Here is a 23251-nt window from a genome sequence, read left to right on the forward strand (position 1 = left end):
ATTTTGGTGACCCACTAATGAGCCCCAGCATAGACTATGGGTCATGGAAAACACTAAGTCGGTTTGATAAAACAAGTGCGGTCTGTAGTCCACAGTTGAAGGTGGAGTGCCCTAGTGTTTTATTGATTTAATTCCCAAACCATATTGATCATTTTCTCATCTAATGAATTTAATTATGTTTGTTTTATTGATATATAATTTTTAAAATTATTATTTGAATTTTTCTAAATCTCTGGATATTTTATTTGTCAAATTTGGATTTATAAAATCAGAGATATTGATTTTATATTTATTTAAATATTCAAATAAATTCTAAAATTGTTTTATTGAGTTTTAAAAAGACTTACAATTGCATAGGGGCCCATTGTGCACATGGGCTCACTATGGCCTAGATGGTGGGGCCCATGAGATCCTCTTATGGGTGGCACGCCCCACCCATTTAGAAGCTTTCTATTTTTGTGATAAGTGATTTTGGCTAGTAGCCAAGTTGCTATGTGTTTTGAAAAGGTATTGGCTTGAAGAAACTTTGAGTGAATTTTTGGAAAGCATGAGAAGGCTTGTGCATTATTTTGGTATGCTCAATATTATATTTAGAATTACTTTATTTAATTTCTATTGATGGTAAATGGTTTAGAAAATGGGGATAATGGTTCTAGCACCTTCCATATTAAATTTCATAAGAAGAGGCAAGCCAAAGAAAGCTCTAAAAAACCCTAATCTTATTCAAAGAGTATGAAAAGAGACTGTTTCTACCTAAAATATCTCTACATTATCTATCTATCTTTATCTCTCATGAAAGCCCAAAAAGGGGGCACACCCCACTCTCTCATCTTTGAGGTCCATCTCTCTCCCACATTGTGAAGAGGGGCTAAGGGTTTAGGCTTTGGAGTTCTTCTCTGTCTCTCAACTATAGATTTATAGTCAAGGGTTTTAAGGTGTAGCAAAAAAAGAAATTCATCTATCTCAGACTTGGTTGCTAAGGGAATTCACCTAGGGTTTGATTTTGTGATCAAATGTGTTCATGTTCCATTGGTGTGGCTTGCCTTAAACTTGCTTTCTCGGTTGAGATTGAAGGTTGATTATTGATCCCGTACCATCGAATGGTGGTGACTTGGTATGGGGTTTAATAAGCCCGGTTGAGGTAATCTTCGACCCTCTATTTTTTGTTTCTGGTCATATTTAATTATATTATTTTTATACTCCTAAGCATAAGAATTATGGATATGTTTTTTGTTTTAAAAAAATTGGTTTAATGACATCAAGGTTTTTAAGATATTAGATTTGTTAATTTTGTTTTATTTGAAGCAAGGGTTATTGTAATAAGACTACTTGTAAGTGATCTTTACTAAAAGAAAGGAAAAAAAAGAAAGAAAATGAGTGAAAATAAGAAAAATAAAAAAATACACCCCACCGGCAAGATCGCATTAGTCTTTCTTTCATTGCTTGCTTTCTAAAAATTTGTGTTTTTATATCTAACATTCTAGGCTTAACTAAACATGTTAAATTCAATGGTTTTGTGAAGTATGAGACTTTGACACAAATTCCACTTCAAGTAACTGTAGTTCTTTATAAGACATGTTCGGTTATAACCAGTGTTTAACATAGAGGATCCGCAACCCGAATCAGTCAAACCCATATCCGTGTTGGATCAATGGATCGGTTTGGTGAATCGGCTGAATCGACAATTTTTGTCTCAATTGTTTTTAAAAAAATCACTATAAATCTTTAAAAAATAGTGTTTTTTTAGTTTCTAAAAGAAATTAGGAGTGGTGAATCATGTACTTTCATTACTCTATAAAATACGTGAATACTGAGACCCTACTTTTATGTCTGGAAGTCTATATAATTACTAATTATAGGGGAATGATTTCATGCAACACTTGTATAGTACTAGAATGCAACTGTCTTTAAAAACCATGTTAGAGACATTTATTTGACACAAATTTTTAAATGTACATTATTTTTCGTTTTGAAGAACAATCACAAAAAAGAAATTTTTGAAAAAATTGTGTAGGAAGTTTCAATTTAGCCTAATTAATATAAGCCGTCCATTTCATTGAGATGGTTAGATATAGGCCTCAAAAGCAATTTTTTATTCTCAAAATTTTTATATAGCATTATCATCATTAGATAAATAATGCTAAAAAAAAGAAAAAGTGATTTTGAATTATTAAGGCTTAGATATTGAAATTCACCAAATGGATGGTAGATATTCATTGTTGGATGGGTACTAATTTTGACCATATCTAGGGTGCAAATTGAAATTTGTTTTTTGTAGGATTGATTATGAGGATAAAGAGAGTGTGTGCAAAATTTGGGGTCAAACAAATTCCAAAAATATGGTTTTCTGAGACCTTGTATTTCTGTCTGGATGTCTGTATAATTATTAATTATAATATAGTATTATAATATTACATCAAAATAATTTAAAAATATTTAAAAAAATTTCCATATTATAAGATTGAAAACCAAATTACCATGTAAAGTAATTAGTATCAAATCAAACATTCATTAATTCTCTTTACTCGTCTAAAATTAATACAACCTAACTAACAATTATATTATATATTGAAAATAAAATTATTGGTTTATAATTTTATAATTAGTTTACTACAAAAATAAGAATAAATTTGAAATTTGTCTTATAATACCATCTAATTTAAAAATCTAATTTACAATTATAATAAAAAATAATATATTATATAATTTATAATACAATATTAGTAAGTAATATTTTATATTTGGTTATCAGTATAATTAATATAATTATTAATAATAATATTATACTAAATGTGATTCAAAAAACAAGATGGCTCTTGCATGTATATTTTAAATTGCCCGTATATGTTTTTTATCATAAACGTAATTAGTTTAAAAATACTTTAAATTGCTAGTATATTTTTTAAGCAATATTTGAGTAGCTAGTATACTTTAAAAAACACGCGTTGTTCTTGCATATATACATTGTGCTACCCAAAATATTTTTTTTCTGCAAATTAGTCTTCTATTTGAATGTGTGTGTGTGTGTGTATAGAGCAATGATCCAATGCAACAGTTGTATCATATTATAATGCAACGACACTTCTAGAAAACCATGTTTGTTGTATTTGTGTGGCCCCAAATTTTGCACACACACTATCTTCATCTCAATAATCAATCCCCTCAAAAAAAAAAAAAGTCCAGTTTGAACTTTAGATATGGTCAAAATGAGTCTCCTCAAAAAACGAATCTAGACAATTCATTTTGTGAATTTCAAGATCTTAGCCTTTATAGACTCAAAATCATTTTTATTTTTTATTTTTTAACATTGTTCATCTAATAGTTTAGGTGTGTCACAAAATTTGAGAAAATTTATTTTGAACTTTGAGCTTAGTCAATGATACAAATGCAGCCCACTCAATTTCACATCTAGGGTCAAGATTAAACACCTTGTGTAAAAAGTAAACAGTCTCATTATATACTTTTTCTTTTTATTTTTCGAATTTTAATATATTTATTTTCCATTTCTCAGGGTAAAACGTTTTTGAATTCTTTTTAGTGTCATAATATTAAAATTTATAGGGGGTTTATTTTTCAATCATGTTATATGGAATCATTTTTTAATAATTTGTTAATCATGTTTGTTATAACATTATAATTAATTATTATACATTGATTACATTGAAAATCAGATCGTGTGTGTATGTCTATATATATATATATATATATATATATATATATATATATAACGAGAGAGAGAGAGAGAGAGAGAGAGAGAGAGAGAGAGAGAGAGAGAGAGAGAGAGAGAGAGAGAGAGAGAGAGAGAGAGAGAGAGCAATGATCCAATGCAACGGTTGTGTTATAGTATAATGCAACGACACTTCTAGAAAACCATGTTTGTGGTATTTGTATGACTCCAAATTTTGTACACACACACTCTCTTCATCTCAATAATCAATCCAAAAAAAAAAAGTTCAATTTGGACCCTAAATATGGTCAAACTGCGCATAAATACACTCTTTTTATTCTAATGAAAAATCACAAAAAAAGAAGAAAAAAAAAAAGAAAAAAAATTGAAAACACAACTTAAAAGTATTATTCTAGCCCAATTAACATAGGCTGTTCATTTTGGTGAGATGCTTAGATCCAAGCATTAGAAGGATTTTTTCATTTCTAATTTTTTTGAATGGCTTATTATCATTAGATTTCACATTGGATGGTGATAAATAATTATGACCTCTCCGGACAAGAGGTAAATTGCGTCATTGTATACAATCCCAAGTAAAGAAAAGGGCATGTTTATTACCCTACGTTGCCCACTCCAAGAATATTTATTGTTGTAAAAAATAAAATAAAGTTGAAAAAGTGGCATGGGGTAGAAAAGCAAGCTAGAGAGGAGAAAACTATTTTGTGGTTATGGACCGTTAGAATGAGCCTCGTAGTAAATGCGCATTCCCTATTCGCACTTGAAAAGATGCAAGAATTATCCTACATTGCACCATTGAAGTGCACAATGGCCAAGTAAAAGGCATGACCTTTCCTTCACGAATAAGAGCTTTATGATTTCGTGGGGAGGTACACAACAAGTGCTGGCTACATGTGCAGATGGCCCCAACTGCCAATGATGTTGACAGGAAGATACGATCCCAAGTGTAATTTTTATTAAAATAATGTAGAAAAACCTAGTTCTATTAGATCCCAATATATTTCGGGACATAGATAGCTTTAGACAATTTTCGATCCGGATCGAGCGATTCCGATCCGAAGCAATGATTTTTCAAATATTGGTATAACATTGTACGTGATCTAACTTTACTTCATCAATTGTAAAGTAAATACTAAGTAATATTGGCCATCCTATACCAACTATTCATACTTTTGGTTTTTTAGACTGCCCAAATACAAATGTAGGGGCTGTATATAAAAGCCTACCCTTGTATATAAAAGCCTACCCTTCTCCTATAAACCACACCAAATTATTAAGAAGTATTATTTGTATAGAAATATATAAAAGCTTTTTTCAACTTGTGATATTACTGTTGTATAAAATTGTTTTCATGCAAATATTGTTGAAGCTTTTCTAACTACTTGTATTAATATTACCATTGCAGTACCAGTATTCTAATATCAGTCAAATATGGATTGATATGTATTTAAGCTTAACTATTTAAGTTAAAAAAGCATGTTTTTCTTATGTGCGGGGTTTGTATAAGGTTGAGGCCCTAAACAATAAAAGCAAGGCGTTCCTCTAAATATTGTCATAAGATGATTTTTCAATAACAAAACTATGTGTAATGACCTGAAAATTTATTATGTCTAATTATAAAATTTAAAGCTTCAAAAATAATTTAGATTAAATAGATCTATAGATACTTGAAAATATTGAAAATGGATGGCCCAAATAATGCATTTACAAGATGTACTATTTCCCTAAACTTAAATCCATTTTTTTCACACCTATAAATCCCAATATGATCGATTTGAGGGTTTTTCAACATCGAAACAACCTCTTATAGTGAAATTTTGAGGTGGAACTTTATTTGATTGTTTAAGGCCGATAAACTATTTCATTTTCTTGTTGAACTTGAAGTTATTAATTTTTGGTCCTTCTTTGTAAATATTCATGATGAGTTGCAATGCTCTTTCTTTAGATTATTTTTTAAGATTTTTATTACCTATTAAAGTCTTTGAAGATGATTGTTTATGAATAAGTCAACTACAAAAATAAGTATGTATAATGGTTTGAGGGGCTTTGGATGCTATGTAGAGCCCTAGTCTGAGTTTTATTACTGCCATACAATTATTTTTATAAAATGTTTTAGGTGTTTTTTTTTTTTTTTTTTCAAAAAATAAAAATAAAACCCAACTTAACTTGCTAACATAATTTAAATGTTGGTTATGTACATCGCGAACATCTGCCTTATTAATTGCTCCTAAGTAATTACCTTTGGCTAAATATTTGCTTTCTTCAAAAAACAAACATGGTGTTTTAGCACCCCTTTCGTATATTTTAAAAAATATTTATTATGCAATGCTCTCTAAACAATCATAACTTTCTGCATTACATGATAACTTCCAAGTGAAGTATGCATATGGTTGGTTTCCTTCTTCACCTAAACTATGATGCATTTTATTATCTTCTTCATTATAGGGGCACACTTAATAATCATCACCAACAATACGTATTAGTTATTCCCTAACCGCATTGAATTATAGATTATGAGAAGGTAAGGAATTAACTAAATATAAAAAAACTTATAATTATCTTAGTTTATCTTAGAACTTAATTTCAATTACTTCGACATACATATACTTTTTACCTTTTTTGTTATTTCTTAAATCCAAATCCTTCTAATATCTTTCGAATATTGTCTATGTGCATGTTATACGTGTGATCGATTTTTTCTTCTTTAATAATTGGTTTTTCCTAAATATTGCATCTTTCTAAAATAAACATTGTAACGGTCCCTTTCTTATATTTCTATAAATTACATATCGCAGTACTCTACTCTATTGCAATCTTCTTCCTTTTCTACTAAGTTTAAACCACAATATCTCAATTGTTGGTTTCTTTCGTTGCCCAATTATAAAGAATTTCATGATTTACATTCTTCTTTCCATGGACACACTCTTCAAGAAACACCGATAACTTTTTTGTTAGTTACTCTCTCTTTCTCTCTCTCAATCCATCCATATCCCTACATCTAATTCTAAACAAGATCTGAAGTCCCAAAAACAATCTCTTAATATAATTTTATAAAGTTAAAGATGCGAGATTTATATCCTAAAACCATTACCTTTTTTTGTATTTCATTTTTGGAATTAATATTTCTTTTCTTATGTTTAATATCACCTTTGGAGTTTTATTTGAATTCATATTTTAGACTTATTGTACATTCATTTCTTAATTGTATAAATCAAACTAGTACGTCAACTTGAACATTCATGACATTGTAATTTTTCTTTTCAACGTTAAAATCACGATGTTTACTTATCAGAAACTTTTATTACATTTAACTGATTTTCATTTAGGATACTTTCCACTTCAACTCACTTGAATCCTCATAATTTCTTTCTTTATTCCCTCTGTTTTATTCTAAATCTTTCATTCTATGTCTCTTCCATCACTGTGCGGTTTTAATCCCATGCCTTACATATTGTTTTCTTCCGATTCATAAAAAAAATAACTTTCAAATAAATGAAAGTCTCTAAAATTCATATTTGAAATATCAATTTTACCCTAATTGTTTTTTAGCCTTATGTCTATGCTATATTGCCTATATTTAAAGTTTCAATTTTTTCAATAGAATCCAGACATTCCACTTTTATGCATAAGACTATATGAGTCTTTTTTTTGTTAGAATCTTTTGTTTTAGCTTTTGAAAGTAGTTATTGTGTATGTGTATAGATAAATTGGTACTTAAGCTATTTTCATTAGATTTTACAGCATATTAAAATGACAAACAAATCCTATATCACAATAATAGACTATTTTATTTCTATTTGTTTTTATTATTCCTTCATTAAGATTCGTTTTTCTTGGTGTAGGTTTGTTGGGGTTCACACACATAATGTCATGGCACGATGCCCCTATTCCTTACTTACAATTCCAAGTACTAGAAACTCATCGAGATGTTTTGGGTGTATTGTTTTAAATGAGAACATCACATATTATTTTACAAGTTTTATCATATAGACCACTCATAGGTTAATTTGACGCCCTATTTTTCTAGCAAAAATAAAAAAAATGTCTAAAACAAGTTTTTAAACAAGGGTACGATCTGTATAGTGGCAAAAATATTAACAATAATACACTGTTATTTACATTTTATTCTTCTAGAAAATATGTGATATGCATTGTATTTATGTGAAGGAAATTTATTTTGTAACAAGCCCAGTTTGTCCCATCCAATAGCATTTATCTGGCCAGGGTTGCCCACCTACTCAACATCTGGGTTGGGCTTAGGTAAGGGTCCCTTTGACCTAGTCCTGACCAAGCTGGACCTTTAGGGCATTGAGAAAGAAACTCATTTATAAACATGGTGACTTCTATTCTATAGTGGCTCATATATTTTAGGTTTTCAAACGTTAGTTTTATATTTTTTTTTAAAATCCACTCCAACCAGTTTGACCAATGTTAAAAACTAGATTTAATTGAACTAGATTTTTTCTTTCTCTAGACATATTAATTGGAGCCATCTAATCCCACTAGGGTTTACCTTGGGAGGAGATTCTCTCTCTAAACATAATCATCATTGAAAACTAAGAAAAACAACAAAAACCAATTATAAATACTTTTATTTATAGTTACTCAATTAAAGATTGAGAGAGAGAGAGAGAGAGCGAGGGGATTCAAATATAGTTTTAAACCAATACAAGAAAGCTTCAGTTTGAAAGTAATAGCAAAGCTTATCTATTCTTCCTATTTTTTCCCATGCATGCTTAAAGAGACAAAACAAGTTTTAATTAATGGCAAGGCTTATCTTTTCGTCCTATTTTTGCCATGCGTGCATAGAGAGAAAGAGTAGGCCTATATATAGTTAGGGCCTATATATAGTTACTCAATTAAAGATTGAGAGAGAGAGAGAGTATTTTTTTGAGAGAGGATTCAAATATAGTTTTAGACCAATACAAGAAAGTTTCAGGTAGAGAGTAATGGCAAATCTTATCTTTTCTTGCTATTTTTCCCATGCATGCTTAGAGAGAGAAAGTGCATTTTAGCTAATGGCAAGGCTCCTCTTTTACTCTTATTTTTACCATGCATGCATAGAGAGAGAGGGTCTGGATTCTAGGGAGGTAAATCTCTATTCTTAAAAATTGTAATACTATTCCTCCCACCACTCCTTTTCTAGGGTTTTAACATCTATGGGCTTCATTCCACTATTCTCATAGATAAGACATGAAATATCATAAGCACCCCTTGGCTTTTGCTCAAGCACTCCCATTTGAAAATTGACAATATTGCCCTTGCTCCAGCTCATTAAGTTACAGTTTTGGGGTGTAGAAAGGGTACAAATTTTCTCCTAATGCAAAATTGGACCACTATACCTAACTTGATGATGTAACTTTTAAATTATAATGAATAATATTAACAATAACCAATACTTTTAATATTTGACTGAAATTCAAATATTAAAACTTGTGCTCTATGCCTTACTCGAGAAAAACTCTAGCAAATGGTGCACAATGTGTTAGAATTCGTGAGAGCATACATGCACATACATTGAATGAAGAATGGTGGGAGAAAAAGAGAGAACACAATATTTGGCCGAAGCCTTATGTCCATGGATCCAAAGCCCCTACCAGTTACATCTTCACTATTTTTGGATAAATGTTTACATCAATAAGTTCCTTATAAAGGACAATCACACAATTACATGAGATAAATATGACATGATAACTTGATGACTAAGTAACTGGGTATCTATCTTCTAGATACCTAACCTTATCAAGAGATATATACTCATACGTCCATAATGATGTATATCAATATGAACCCGAGATATATATATCCTAACACTCCCCCTCAACCTCAAGATGCTTTGACAGAAAGCAGTTAGAGTTTGAACAATACTAAGTTGCCAAAAAAAACGAGTAGTGATCAAATCTATGGTAAATTTCACAGGTTACCATGGTCTTCCAAGAAACAACCTTTTTTGGGCTCTCTACTTTCTTCTAGAGATTTTATCTCTCTAGGGTAGGGTTTTCTTCTTTGAAAATCTTTTCTCTTGGAGGTGTTTTTTCTTTCTAGATGCTTTCTCTCTCTAAAAGAAAATGATCTTTCTTTCTATCTTCTTTGGAAGATCTGGGATCGAGTAACGAAAACTCGACGATTATCACACTGGATGGAGCAACGAAAAACTCCATCATCAAACAGGATCAAGTAATGGAAAACTTGATCATCAACTAGAATCGAGAAATTCGATCATCATCATCTCCTCATCTGGAGACAGAACTCTTGATCATCAACCAGGATTGAGAAATTCGATCATCTTCATCTCCTCATCTGGAAATAGAGCTCTTGATCATCAACCAGGATCGAGAAATTTGATCATCTTCATCTCCTCATCTAGAGACGGAAAACTTGAATCAATATGACCAGACCATAACTTCCCTTTGCATAGTAGTTGGACTGATCCAAAATCTGGATTTTCTTGTCCACATAGTGGTTACACTAGAGAAGTTGACTTCATCTTTACTCATCTCATCTCCTTATCTCCTATCCTCTCCCCATCAAGTTGGGTGTGGATGCAAAGAAACACCCTACTTGTAAAATACAATTTTTTTTTTCTTTTCTTTTGAGTACAATCATATAAAAAAAAAATGCCAATGAAATTGTGCTTTTACACGAAAGGCCACACCTTAAAAAAATACCACCCGATTTTTTTTCTACTTCTTCAAATTTTTTTTTTTTAGAACAATCCCAAAATGAAGATAGTTTTGGCACCAAACCCGTACATGCAGGAGCTTTTACTTCCTTCCCTCTCTTTTAAACTCTCTCTCTCTCTCTCTCTCTCTCTCTCTCAAATTGCATTATCTCTCCCTTCTTTTCTCACTATTTCTCCACGACTGAATTCATGGAAATTCTATGGTTCTCGCTCTTATAGCTCGTGCACTCTGAAATAGTAGAATTGCTCTATGTAAAAATTTGCGACTCTTTGATCAAGGGGAAACACTTTCTGTAATTATAGCTTACGTGCATTCACTGGAAAAGTCCGTTTTTTTCTCTGCTGTAATATCTGAACTTGCACAAATCTCTTTCTCCCTCTATAAGTCCACTAGTGAAGTCTGCAAATCTCTCTCTTTCTCTCTCTTAAACCATAAGATTTCTTTTCCGCAGGTCACTCCCAAACTCACACCAGTTACAAAATTTCTCTCCTAAAATAAAAAAGAAAATATCAGAACTTTGTTTTCAGATGATTTGAGAAGATTCTCTTCATAGCTTGGCTCCTCACAAATAGTTTGCTCCATCTTAGCAACAATACCCTTGCCCTATTTGAAATGTCTCCTTGCATAATTAATCTCCTAAACCCAATTACTCCATAACTGCTCTCTCTCTCCCCCAATATGGGCTCCCATCAACCTTCCTGCAAATCTACCCACACAAACGCCATCAATGACTCGATGCATGAAACCCCCATTACTGGCCGAAATCGTAACCTCCACCTTTGTAAAAGATGTACAATTTCAGGCACGAAAACAATGTTCCATTCATTCATAAAATTCTTCATATAAGAAAATTCAGGTTGTGAGCCTTGGTTTGGAGGGGCCTTCGAAATAATTGCCCGCAAAGTGGTTTGAGCCCTTGGTAAACTAGGGTTTTGAAGCCCACAAAGGAAGGTAGCAGAGTAAGTCTGAGATGAGGGCAAGGTAACAGAGCATGGGGCTGGATACCAAACGCCAAAGAGTACAGGGAAATAATATGCCTGATTTTTCAGGACCAAGGGAGAGAGAGATGTCTTTGAAATTTTCGGAAGCCAACAACAGGGTAGACGATCTTGAAATTTCTCGATCCCAAAGCTGAGGTCCTCGTCGATCGCTTTGATACCATGTTATAATTCGTGGGAGCATACATGCACAAACATTGAATGGAGAATAGTAAGAGAAGAAGATATAACATAATATTTACGTGGTTCAGGCCAAACCCTTAAGTCTACGGATCCAAAGCCCCAACTGGCTACATCTTCATTATTTTTTGGATAAATGTTTACATCAATAAGTTCCTCTATATATAGAGAACAATCACACAATTACATGAGATAAAAATAGTATGATAACTTGATAACCAAATAACTAGGTCTCTATCTTCTAGATACCTGACCTTATCAAGAGATATATACACATACATCCATAATGATGTATATCAATATGAACCTGAGATATCTATATCCTAACACAATGCACAACTAGGCATTTACCATATTGTTGATGAATAGAAGAATAACTAATCCGCATTGTTGTGGCTATGTACCTTGAATGTCCTAAACAATATATATATGTAATAATTTCCTCAAATTAAAACTCGGCCCTTGTGATCAAGATATGAATTACAATAACAAAAAGAATAATGAGAGGTGAAAAGCATTTTGATAACTTCTTTGCTTTCTTGGCATGGTTGCAAAAGTAGGATATTATGCAATGATATATTTATATGTGCAAGATGAGACAAGGCTTTACAAGTTCAATAAGGATTGGGCAAGAACATAAGGTCATTTCACAATCGCTTGATATCCATTCAAGATGTTGTTCAATTGAATCTTGGTGCATCTTACCTAAGCGATTGATAGGACAATATTATTCATAGAAGTATGTTTCAATCTTTTTTAATTGTATACGTAATGTCCTATGAAAAAGAAGATGGCGTTTAGAGTGTTGTTAGGGCTATATTTTATGCTAGAGTTGCGTAAGAGTAGCACCTCCCTTGGAAGATTTAAAGCATATTGCTTAAACTTGTGACCCAAACAAACCCCATCTCTTTCTAAAATGCACCTATATACCTGTGAAAATTTCTTTTTACCCTTGATTCTATTTTCTATACTTGTTTACAATGAAGGCAGGACCTCATAATGAATTCAGCTATTTTCAGCCCTCACTTTGCTCTCTCATATTTACTTAAAAAGAAGTATTGTTCTTTTTTGCCTATAAAATGGCCTAAATTACTCTATCATTGTTACTCAAAGAGAAGTAGCTCTCTCATTATTCAAAGAGAAGTATTTTTTTTTTAGTCTAAACAGTGGTAGCAAGGAGAAAATGGGGTGAAGAAAGCTTGAAATGAAGATGAAAGAGAACAAAACAAATAGGCAGGTGACCTATTCAAAGAGAAAATATAACCTTTTCAAGAAGGTGTATGAGCACTCTGTTCTCTGTTTATGTGGATATTGCTCTTATCTTGTTCTCTAAAACTGGAAAGCTTAGTGTCTTCTTTGGGAAAAAGAGGTAAAAAAGCTAACCCTTTTTTCTTATTTATTTTCCTTTTTTTTTTTCTAAATATTCAGCTTGATCATGACTCTATCTCCTATATTTCTTTTATGTAATCTTTTGCAGGATTGAAGAAGTTTTTAATCGCTATATCGACCTTCTTGTGCATAAAAGGGACGTAAGAGTTTAAGATTAAAGGAAAAATTACATATACCCCCAAGATCCAACTTGGTCATGCCCCTCCCCTCAAAAAACACTTTTTTAAACCAAATTATGAACCCCAACGCCATCTTTCTATGTATCCACCACGTAAAAAACAATATCATTTTTATAATGAAATATCCCCCTATCTTAACCCATATTTCTCTTTGTTTTATATAATGAAACCAGTCCAATACATTATATATTGTAACAGCTTCTGTTCTCCATTAAAGTCGGTCAAGCATGTAGTGTGCCAGCCTGGCTTTTTATCCCTGTTCAAGCCGGTCCGGCTTTGAAAAGTACCCAAGAGTTGGGCATGCATAGAAAATTTGATCATGGGGTATTTATAATTTCCCCATTCTTTAACATGTTCCCTTTGTTTATCCATGGTGCCTTTTATTATACCCTCACATTTCCGTTTTCCTTTATTATTAATTGGATTCGTTTGCTTTCTCATTTATGTTTTTCCTACATGTGCAAAAGATTTTAAAATGAAAAAGTAAACACTACTCTCTTTTTCTCTTGTGCATGTGTATATGACTCTAATTTATGATCATACTCAATCTTGAGTGAAACTAATTTTCAATTTTATGTTGTTATTGACTTTGCGAAACAATGTGTCCGAGAAGACCTTATGAAGCTGAGGTCTGAAGAAAATTTGGCCGCTCAATTGAGCGGGTACCTCTCTTTTCTCTCACACACATATGCAAAATTCATGTTTATAAATGAATGACTTCATTTATGCTTACCTCTCTTGATTTTTTTGCTTTATTTCCCATTGTGGGTTCCTTGTTGATTGTCTTAAGGAATCTCAATCAATCCAGACCAACGCATCGAGGTACGCTTACAACTTATTTACGTAGAAGAATATAATTGTTTATTATTGGTACAACAAAGCTATAATCACTCTTAATCTTTAGATGTTAAATCAGACTAGGGATGTGTTATTGTCTATGTACAATGTCCACGAAAACTTTTTTTGGACATTGAGATACATCCTTAGCCACCTGATTTCGAATGTAATGGCTAGGGGTCATTCCAATATTTTTACACCTAAGTGATGCAAGAAAGGATGCCTGATATTATTATATTTTAAAATAAATTTTAGGTTTGTATTTTGTAATTTTTAAGTTTTATTATAAGGCTTTTGAATTTTTTAGGGATTATAAGATTTTTTTTTTTTTAGGTGTACTAGTGGCATTTTAGAAAATTATAATTTGTGTCTCTATGGAATTATTTATTTTAAGAAAATTTAGCAAAACTAAACGTATAATTTGAACTATTTAACAACTTATCCATAGCTTTTTAATCTAATTTCAGATAGCCCGTCATTCTTTTTTCAAATTTCTAATAGACATCAAACAACACATCATGATGAGTTTTAAAATTTATGGAAATACACCAAAGTTAAGATATTAAATAGTTCAAACTTTTGGAAATTTTATAAATATTTATTTATTTTTTCAAAACTAAAAATGTCATTACGAATTTGTGTTATAGCTAGAAGTTTTAGTTTTACTAGAATTAGTATTTCTTGAGAGTTAAGGTTTGAGGTATGAATAGAGGCCGTTGTAGGATTTTAAAGCAGAGTTGAATATTGTTTAGTTGGAAAATAGAGCTAGGAAGCTTGGTTTGATGTGCGATTATTTTTAATCAAATATTTGTTTGCGATCTTTCTGTAAATTCTCCATTCTCCACTATATATTCTTATAATATACCATCCCCTCACAATTGATCTTTCTTGGTCTTTCCTTTGCAATATTGTGACTATGGTTCCATTCATCATTTTTTTGGGTACAAGAGCCAACTACTTTGAAAATTTTAGGACTTCAACAAGAGACTACTAGGGCCCTGCATGAATTGGAGGATGTTGAGAGAACTAAGGTACCCCTTTGTCACTGATGGGAAAATAACTCATTTCCAAACTAGGGCCCTGCATGAATTGGAGGATGTTGAGAGAACTAAGGTACCCCTTTGTCCCTGATGGAAAAATAACTCATTTCCAAACTATATTTAAATAGAAATCAAAGTAAATAAATATTTCACATATTTATCTTAACTCTTAGGATTTTCGAAAGTGAACCCATAAGGATCATAAAACTATCAGAAGCATAATAATATTAGCATGTCTTTCAAGATACACTCAGTCGACTATAGGGAAATTATCATAAATATATTTTAATTTTTGGTTTATTAGAAAAAAAAAAAAAACCTTATACATTCCTAAACCTTGTCTATACCTTCTTTTTTTAAAAAAAAATTTTGTGATTTTTTTATCAAAATAGCCTTCACGGTAGAAGGGGAAACTGATTTAAAATTGATTAGGAGCGATAACAGAGCACGTATGATGGAACGAGAGAGAGAGAGAGAGAGAGAAGATTTAAGATTGATTGAGAGAGAGATAACGGATCATGATGGAACAATATATAGCCCATCACGGTACTAAGTATATCATAATGAGTTCACGGTCATCTCTTTCTTACTATCTTTCTCTTGCAGTGATGTTTTGATTAAACCCCATTTCCATCCATGGAGGACTCACTCAATTCCCCTAAGAACAAAAAAGAAAGACCTCTAAAGCCCCAAAACGATGGTGATCACCCTTCTCATGACCAAAGAATGCCTAAAAGAAGATCTTCATGGATTGATTAAGCAGATATTTTAGAACCCATTGCGCCTTTGTCCACTTCAATGGAGTAATCAGAGCCCACCATGACTTGTTGTTGTGGTTCACAAGTGGATTTGGAGACAATTCTAGGTTCTTATCTGGTTTGGAAGAGAAAAAAAAAAATCATGTACCTCATTTTTGCTGCGCATCTGAAGAGAACTCCGAAGTCATGAAGTTTTTGGGAGAGAGAGACGCATCCATAAATGTTTCTTATGATAGATCAAAATGGAGATTACAACCACTTTCAGTTGATCCTTGGAATTCAAACAGAGGCTTCTTTATCAGGTGTCGAACCCGAATTCAAATTTGCTATAGCGACAAGCTCTAATGAAGAAAATGTTGGGGTGATTACCTTGTGGGGTCGTCCAGCCCCATAGGAAGTGGCAAAAAAAAAAAAAGAAACTTGAGAAGAAACTCATATTGTAAATATTATTTGATTTTAGTTGATTTTTCTCTAGGATTTGCCCCATGGTTTTTCCCTTCACATTGAAGGGTTTTTCACATTAAACCTTGTATTGTGATTGTGCTTGGTGGAACTTTCCTTTTTGTGATTTGTGATTTCTACATTTCTTGGCACTTAGCAAATTGCCCATTTTCAGTATTTGCACAAACATACATTGTGGGATATTTTTACCTTTGATTCACACATAGAAGGGAAGGGCATTGTTCCCATCAACTGGTATTAGAGCACACCAGGTTAGGTTTTTTAAATTTATTATTTGTGTGTGAATCAAAGATGGATGCAAATACCTTCACGGATGATTAGTTTGAATGGGGGTAATTGGTCAATTTGGAAGGCCAATATGGAAGACCTTATCTATTCAAGAGACCTATATTTGCCAATTGAGGGGATATAGAAAAAGCCGGAAACCATCACCGATGATGATTGGAAGAAGTTAAGACCAGAAAGCAATTGCTTGCATCAGGCAATGGTTGAATGATACTGTGTTCCACCATGTATCAATGTAAATTAGTGCAATTTTCTTGTGGAAGAAATTGTATAATTTGTAAGAGAGAAAGATGACTCGAAATAAGGCATTTTTAATTAGAAAATTTGTAAATTTGAAGTTTAAGGAGAACAGGTTGATTGCGGAGCACTTGAATGAAATGCAAAGCATTGTAAATCAGTTGGCAGCTATGAAGATGATGCTATATGATGAGCTGCAAGTATTGTTGTTGTTGAGCTCATTGCCTGATACTTGGGATATCATTGTTGTATCCCTTAGGAACTCGGCATCCGATGGGGTTGTTACTACGAGCCAAGTTACAAGTAGTTTGTTGAATGAAGAAGTAGAATAAAATCTTCATATTCCTCCCACTCACACGCATTAGTCACTGAAGAATAGGAAAGATCGAAAAATAGAGAAAATCATAACCGAAGCAAATCAAAAGGGAGGTCCAAGTCAAGAAAATGAGTGACATATTACTATTGCAAGAAACCCGGATATATGAAGAATGAGTGTCGAAGTTCAAAAGAGATAAAAAAGAAGGAAAATGTGGTGATGAAAACAAAGAACATCAGAAAACCACTACAGTTGCATCCAGTGAAGTTATAATCTTCTCGACGTGTGATGAAGGTTGTGTTAGTGCAGCATGTGATGATTCAAATTGGGTGATTGATTCAGGAGTATCTTTCCATACTACTTCACACAGAGATTTCTTTACCATGTACAAGTCAAGAGACTTTGGTTCGATAAGGATGAGAAATAATGGAGTATCTAAAATTGTTGGAATAAGTGATGTTTGTATTACTACCAATACTGATTACAAGTTGGTCATCAAGAAAATGAGACATGTTCCAGACCTTAGATTGAATCTCATCTCAATAAGAATGCTTGATGATGAAGGCTATGAGTCACATTTTGGCAATGGAGTGTGGAAGTTGAAAAATGGCTCTCTTGTTGTGGCAAGAAGCAAGAAATGTTGCTCTCTCTACAAGACTGAAGCCTAGCTATCCAAAGGTGAGGTGAACATTGCCTTTGAAGAATCTCTATCTGACATGTAGTATCAGCAACTTAGTCACATGAGTGAGAAATATTTGGAGATTTTAGTGAAGAGAAATTCTCTTCCAAGTATCAAAGGTACATCCTTAACCCCTTGAGATCATTGCCTAGTAGGAAAAACATAATAAAGTTTTTTTTTCACATGCTAAAACTAAATGAGATACTGAAATACTTGATTTAGTTTACTCTGATGTATGTGGCCTTATGACTGTGAAAACTCTTGGTGATGCTTTGTATTTTATTATCTTTATTAATGATGCATCCATGAAAGTTTGGAGCTTTGTCATGAAGAGCAAATACCAAGTATTTGAAATTTTTCAAAAGTTCCATGTCATGGTTGAAAGGCAAACATCAAAGTCCTTGAAATGTATTCACACAGCTAATGGTGAAGAGTACACCTCAAGGAAGTTTGAGGAATATTGTGCCAAGCATAGCATACGACATGAGAAGACTATTCACTCCACACCGCAACATAATGGTGTTGCAGAAAGAATGAATCGTACGATAATGGAAAGGGTTAGAAGCATGCTTTCCTCAGCTAAGTTACCAAATGAGTTTGGGGTGAAGCTATGAATATAGCATGCTACTTGATAAATTTATCTTATTCGACTCTATTGAAAGGGGATGGGCCAGAAAGAGTGTGGACCGGCAAGGATGTATCCTACACACACTTGAGAGTCTTTGGATGCAAGGCTTTCATACATGTACCTAAAGAGCATCGAAGCAAGTTAGATGATAAAACAACTCAATGTGTATTTCTGGGTGATGGAGATGATGAATTTGGGTACAGGTTGTGAGATCACAAGGTCAAGAAGTTGCATAGAAGTCGAGATGTGATCTTTCACGAAAACCAAACACTTTTCGATTTTGATAAGGAGGAACCGCCAAAGAGGCTTGTAGATGAGCTGCCAGAAGCACAAGCCCCTTTATCCATACATAATGATGACAGGCAACAAGTTCAAGATGAAGATGACCAAATTTGAGGTGCTAAGACTCCTCAAAATGATGATATACATGATGATGTTGAGCAAGGGGAGCAGCCTCTTCAAGAAGAACCACCTATGGTGAGGAGGTCACAAAGGGAACGAAAACCTCAATAAAATATCTATCATCAGAGTATGTTACACTCATTGAAAGTGGTGAACCAGAAAGTTTTAAAGAAGCTATGGTACATGAGTAAAATGGATGGAAGAAAGCTATGTAAGAAGAACTTGAATCCTTGCATAAGAACAAAACCTATGAGCTTGTTGAACTACCAAAAGGACGAAAAACTTTGAAGAACAAGTGGGTATTTAGGTTGAAAAATAAAGATGACGAGAAGAAAATGAGGTAGAAGGTAAGGCTGGTTGTCAAGGGATTCGGGCAGACAAAGGGTGTTGATTTTGATGAAATATTTTCTCCCATTGTGAAGATGACTTTTATTCGCACTATCCTAGGTTTAATAGCTAGTCAAGACTTGGAGATTGAGCAGTTAGATGTCAAGACAACTTTTTTGCATGGAGATCTAAAGGAAGAAATATATATAAAACAACTAGAAGGTTTCCTAGTGAAGGGCAAGGAGCACATGGTATGCAAGTTGAATAAGAGCTTGTATGGGCTGAAGCAAGCACCACGACAATGGTATAAAAAGTTTGACTCTTTTATGATGAGTCATGGTTTTACTAGATCCACTGCAGACCACTGTGTTTACCTTATAAAGTATTCTGAGTCTTCATTTATTATTCTCATGTATTATGTTGATGATATACTCATCGTTGGTTTAGATGCTAATTTGATGGACAGGTTGAAAAAAGAATTGAACAAGGTTTTTGACATGAAGGACCTAAGGGCTACAAAACAAATTTTGACATGACAATCAAGCGTGATAAGAAGAACAAAAAGTTGTAGCTATCACAAGAAAAGTACATTCAGAATATACTTGAAAGATTCAACATGAAGAATGCCAAGCCATTCAGTACACCACTTCAAGTTGAGTGCCAAGTTATCTCCAACTAGCAGTGAAGAGAAGAAGGAAATGGAGAAGATCTCTTATGCTTCAGCCGTAGGGAGTTTGATGTACACTATGGTGTGCACAAGGTCTGACATAGCACATGCCACCGGTGTAGTTAGCAGATACTTGGCAAATCCAGGCAAACAATATTGGGAAGCTGTAAAATAGATTTAAGGTATCTAAGAGGTACATCTAAAGTTTATCTATGTTTTGGAAACTCATCACCCTTAGTGGAAGGCTATACAGATGCGGATATGACAAGAGATTTTGATAGAAGAAAGTCTACTTCGGGTTATTTGCTTACTTTTGCAGTAGGAGCCATTTCTTGGCAATCAACGTTGCAAAAATGTGTTGCACTCTCGACATAGTATATTACTTCCACAGAAGCTTGTAAGGAGATGTTATACTTGAAGCGTTTTCTCATAGAGTTAGGTTTGAAGCAAAAGGAGTATGTAGTTAGATGTGACAGTCAAAGCGTCATTGATCTAATCAAGAATTCTAGGACCAAGCACATTGAAGTGCGGTATCACTGGATTCGAGATGTCTTAGAAAATGGGTTGATGAAGATTAACAAAATCCATACTGATTGGAATCTGTCAGACATGATGACGAAGGCAGTGCCAAAGGAGAATAATGAACTATGCAGAGCTTTAGCAACCATAGGTGCCATGTGAACATCCAATATGGGGGAGGCCTCCTCATGGGTCTGGAGGGGGGAGTTTGTTGGGGTGATTACCTTGTGGGGTTCAGCCCCATAAGAAGTGAAAAAAAAAAAGAAAAAAAAGAAACTCATATTGTAACCCTCATGTGATTTTAGTAGCTTTCTCTCTCGGATTTGCCCAATGGTTTTTCCCTTCACATTGAAGGGTTTTCTACGTTAAACTTGTATTGTGATTGTGCTTAGTGGAACTTTTTTTTTTGTGATTTGTGATTTCTATATTTATTGGCACTTAACAAATTGTCCACTTTCAGTATTTGCACAAACATACATTGTGAGATATTTTTACTTTTGATTCACACATAAAAGGGAAGGGCATTGCTTCCCAACAGAAAAGGACTCCAAGCCTTTTGTGGATTGTTCTCTTTCAGAAGAGAAATATCCTCAATCAAAATCACTGGATGTTTATCTCTCTAATTTAGATAAGAAACCTAAATAGGTAGAGGTTTCTCTCTGTATAGGGCCTGAATCAATGGGGCCTTCTTTCCGACTACCTATGCTAAATGCCAGCAACAATCTACTTCAATTGTTATAGCTCCTTCAAATTAAAGGCTTCACTCCGTATTCAAACTTTGAGAAACTCACTTTTGATCCCGAGGTGGCATTTGGCAAGCTTTTACCATCTCTGGTGTCCACTATGATCGAGGATTGGCTGGGTTCGGTCGACTTACATTCAATTTCAGAAACAGTGAAGCCACATATGGCTTTTGTGGTTGATATGAGAATTGGCCCGCTGACTAAACAATGGCAAAGTAAGATCTTAAAATAGATAGCAAATTATTCAATCATTTTTTGTTCTTTTTATGCTGAGTGAAATTTGTTGTCTTCAAAGTTATATTATTTCAAAAAATAATATATAATCTCTATTTGTTTGTCTGGTGCATTGTGAATTGGAAGGAAGTGGGATTGGACTTTACAACCCAACTAATTTATCTGTAAAATATTCTTCTCAAACAAAATTTCTCAAAATAGAAACATGTTCTTCTAAGATTGGGCTAACTTGTTTGACCTTTGATTATAAGAAAACTAAAAAATGGGAGACATATTATCATGGAAAGAGTTCAAATGCAGATTGCTTACCCGGGTTCATCTGTGAGTTCTTTAATGATGAATACTAGTGCATTGAAACGTACTGATCAAGTTGGTTTGAACGATGAGAGCAATCAAGTGGAGACAAATGAAGAGTTTGTTCACGTTGAGATTGCAGCATCTCAGAGGCCATTCACACATTAGCGGCAAATCGCTAATAGCAACTCGCCTACCGTCATGATTGATTTGTCATATTTTTCCTCAAGCTAATATAGTGGCTGATGTACTTGCTATAAAAGCAAATTTTTTTTCAAATGCAACCATTTGGTGTTCTAGACCTTCTTATTTTCTTTTTTTTTTTTACTTCATGATATTGCACAATTGCCCTATTATAAGGTTGTAAAATAGTGAGTTGTAATTCTTCTTATTAATAAAAAGTGGTTAAAAGGCCATCTCCCCCGCCGATTTACAAAAAAAATAAATCTCAGAGGCCTGAAACATACAACACTGGAACATCTAAGATTCACACTCCAGCAATCTCAAGCCAAATATAGTGAATGTGGTATGATCATTGAATCCATGCAATTCAGTTGTTTGTATGTAGTAATTTGTTTCTTTTGGGTTAGCCAATACTTTTTGACAATGGTCCGAGTTACACGTGTTCTAAGTTGGGTGTCCAACTCAAGGATATTAAAAAAAATTCAAAACAAATCATAACAAATCTTTAAAATAAGGAATTTATTTGGGATATTTTATTTATGTTTTCTATCACAATGGCAAAAATTGAAAAGTGTTTTGGCCATAAATACTTATTTTTACATTTTTCCCATCTTTTTTTGAGTATTTCGAAAATACCCTTGTCAAAAGTTGATGTTTAAAAAAACACAAATTCTACTTTTTTAACCTCATTATAATATTTTTTTGGGGTAAGTTAACATCATTATGATGTGTTTTACTTAATCTTACTTTGAACATATATTTCCTTCTGTTTTTGAATTTTATAGTTTTTTTTTTTATATATAATTTTTTTAACCGTCGAGTTACTTGGACTTGATCCAAGTACTGGGATCTGGCATGGGTTAAGTACTCGGCCTTGCGTACTGGTTTCCGATACTGTTTTCACATTGTCATTGAAGACTTCTTTGCAATTCTCAGAATAATACCTTGAAATGAACCTTTAAATTCAGTAAATAGAAACAAGGCAAGAGAGTAATACTAAAAACGATTTATGCACACACACAGGGGCACAAGTAGGACTCGCAATGTGCTGTGTGGCCCAACATGGCCTGTCCCAATTTTTAGCTTGGGCCAGTCCTATTGGAACCAAGACCAAGGCTAGGCTGAGGGCTCGCGTCGCCCGCTGGCAGCCCTTAGCATAATTATACACTAATTTTTAGCTTGGGCCAGTCCTATTGGAACCAAGACCAAGGCTAGGCTGAGGGCTGCGTGGCCCGTTGGCAGCCCTCGGCATAATCATATACTAATGCATAAATGAATCTAACAGAATTTTTAGGTAGTTTTCATTGATCAACTGCCATCCGTACAATAAAACTAAAATTTTGTTATGCTTATATTTTTTTATTGGAGACCTTTTATTGAGAAGTTACAACTACCTCTAGTTGTCATGTGTAGAACCAAGCAGGTATAGGTGTGCGATTTTTAGAGACAAAGTTAGAAAAAAAAGTTTGAAAAAAAAAAATAGATAATTGAGGCTGATCAATGGCATATTTTTTACCCTTTTGATT

At 33.3% G+C, this 23251-nt stretch overlaps 1 long non-coding RNA gene across 1 annotated transcript; it reads left to right on the forward strand.

Moving 5' to 3' along the window:
* Nucleotides 1-12544: 12544 nt before the first annotated feature.
* Nucleotides 12545-15667, forward strand: LOC148781006 (uncharacterized). Its single transcript, XR_016039714.1, has 3 exons — nucleotides 12545-12915; nucleotides 13024-15064; nucleotides 15598-15667. It is a non-coding gene; the product is annotated as an uncharacterized LOC148781006 (long non-coding RNA).
* The last annotated feature ends 7584 nt before the right edge of the window (nucleotides 15668-23251 follow it).

Source organism: Amborella trichopoda, chromosome 8, assembly GCF_054954075.1.
Source record: "Amborella trichopoda isolate Santa Cruz 75 chromosome 8, AtrichopodaSantaCruz75HAP2 v2.0, whole genome shotgun sequence".
NCBI classification, from domain to species: domain Eukaryota; kingdom Viridiplantae; phylum Streptophyta; class Magnoliopsida; order Amborellales; family Amborellaceae; genus Amborella; species Amborella trichopoda.